The sequence below is a fragment of the Mus caroli genome, unplaced genomic scaffold (genome assembly GCF_978045245.1).
Source record: "Mus caroli unplaced genomic scaffold, Mus_caroli_1 scaffold_7, whole genome shotgun sequence".
Lineage (NCBI taxonomy): Eukaryota > Metazoa > Chordata > Mammalia > Rodentia > Muridae > Mus > Mus caroli.
The window spans coordinates 124,863,215-124,865,635 of record NW_028227262.1 but is presented as its reverse complement, the minus strand read 5'-3'; positions in this window follow the sequence as shown (position 1 = coordinate 124,865,635).

The following is a 2,421-nucleotide window of genomic DNA, read 5'->3' as shown; positions in this document are numbered from 1 at the left end:
GATCCACTTAGACTTGACCTTAGTACAAGGAGATAGGAATGGATCGATTCGCATTCTTCTACATGTTAACAACCAGTTGTGCCAGCACCATTTGTTGAAAATGCTGTCTTTCTTCCACTGGATGTTTTTAGCTCCCTTGTCGAAGATCAAGTGACCGTAGGTGTGTGGGTTCATTTCTGGGTCTTCAATTCTATTCCACTGGTCTATTTGTCTGTCACTATACCAGTACCATGCAGTTTTTATCACAATTGCTCTGTAGTAAAGCTTTAGGTCCGGCATGGTGATTCCACCAGAGGTTCTTTTATCCTTGAGAAGAGTTTTTGCTATCCTAGGTTTTTTGTTATTCCAGATGAATTTGCAGATTGCACTTTCTAATTCGTTGAAGAATTGATTTGGAATTTTGATGGGGATTGCATTGAATCTGTAGATTGCTTTTGGCAAGATAGCCATTTTTACAATGTTGATCCTGCCAATCCATGAGCATGGGAGATCTTTCCATCTTCTGAGATCTTCTATAATTTCTTTCTTCAGAGACTTGAAGTTTTTATTATACAGATCTTTCACTTCCTTAGTTGGAGTCACGCCAAGATATTTTATATTATTTGTGACTATTGAGAAGGGTGTTGTTTCCCTAATTTCTTTCTCAGCCTGTTTATTCTTTGTGTAGAGAAAGGCCATTGATTTGTTTGAGTTAATTTTATATCCAGCTACTTCACCGAAGCTGTTTATCAGGCTTAGGAGTTCTCTGGTGGAATTTTTAGGGTCACTTATATATACTATCATATCACCTGCAAAAAGTGATATTTTGACTTCATCTTTTCCAATTTGTATCCCTTTGATCTCCTTTTGTTGTCGAATTGCTCTGGCTAGGACTTCAAGTACAATGTTGAATAGGTATGGAGAAAGTGGACAGCGTTGTCTAGTCCCTGATTTTAGAGGGATTGCTTCAAGCTTCTCACCGTTTACTTTGATGTTGGATACTGGTTTGCTGTAGATTGATTTTATCATGTTTAGGTATGGGCCTTGAATTCCTGATCTTTCCAAGACTTTTATCATGAATGGGTGTTGGATCTTGTCAAATGCTTTTTCCGCATCTAACAAGATGACCATGTGGTTTTTGTCTCTGAGTTTGTTGATATACTGGATTATGTTGATGGATTTCCTTATATTGAACCATCCCTGCATCCCTGGGATGAAACCTACTTGGTCAGGATGGATCATTGTTTTGATGTGTTCTTGGATTCGGTTAGCAAGAACTTTATTGAGGATTTTTGCATCAATATTCATAAGGGATATTGGTCTGAAGTTTTCTATCTTTGTTGGGTCTTTTTGTGGTTTAGGTATCAGAGTAATTGTGGCTTCATAGAATGAGTTGGGTAGAGTACCTTCTGTTTCTATTTTGTGGAATAGTTTGTGAAGAACTGGGATTAGATCTTCTTTGAAGGTCTGATAGAACTCTGCACTAAACCCATCTGGTCCTGGGCTTTTTTTTAGTTGGGAGACTATTAATGACTGCTTCTATTTCTTTGGGGGATATAGGGCTGTTTAGATCATTAACCTGATCTTGATTCAACTTTGGTACCTGGTATCTGTCTAGGAACTTCTCCATTTCATCCAGGTTCTCCAGTTTTGTTGAGTATAGCCTTTGGTAGAAGGATCTGATGGTGTTTTGGATGTCTTCAGGATCTGTTGTTATGTCTCCTTTTTCATTTCTAATTTTGTTAATTAGGATGCTTTCCCTGTGCCCTCTAGTGAGTCTGGCTAAGGGTTTATCTATCTTGTTGATTTTCTCAAAGAACCAGCTCCTTGATTGGTTGATTCTTTGAATAGTTCTTCTTGTTTCCACTTGGTTGATTTCGCCCCTGAGTTTGATTATTTCCTGTCGTCTACTCCTCTTGGGTGAATTTGCTTCCTTTTGTTCTAGTGCTTTTAGGTATGTTGTCAAGCTGCTAATGTGTGCTCTCTCTAGTTTCCTTTTGGAGGCACTCAGAGCTATGAGTTTTCCTCTTAGAAATGCTTTCATTGCGTCCCATAAGTTTGGGTATGTTGTGGCTTCATTTTCATTGAACTCTAAAAAGTCCTTAATTTCTTTCTTTATTCCTTCCTTGACCAAGGTATCATTGAGAAGAGTGTTGTTCAGTTTCCACGTGAAGGTTGGCTTTCTATTATTTATTTTGTTATTGAAGATCAGCCTTAGTCCCTGGTGATCTGATAGGATGCATGGGACAATTTCAATATTTTTGTATCTGTTGAGGCCTGTTTTGTGACCAATTATGTGGTCAATTTTGGAGAAGGTACCATGAGGTGCTGAAAAGAAGGTATATCCTTTTGTTTTAGGATAGAATGTTCTGTAGATATCTGCCAGATCCATTTGATTCATAATTTCTGTTAGTTTCACTGTGTCCCTGTTTAGTTTCTGTT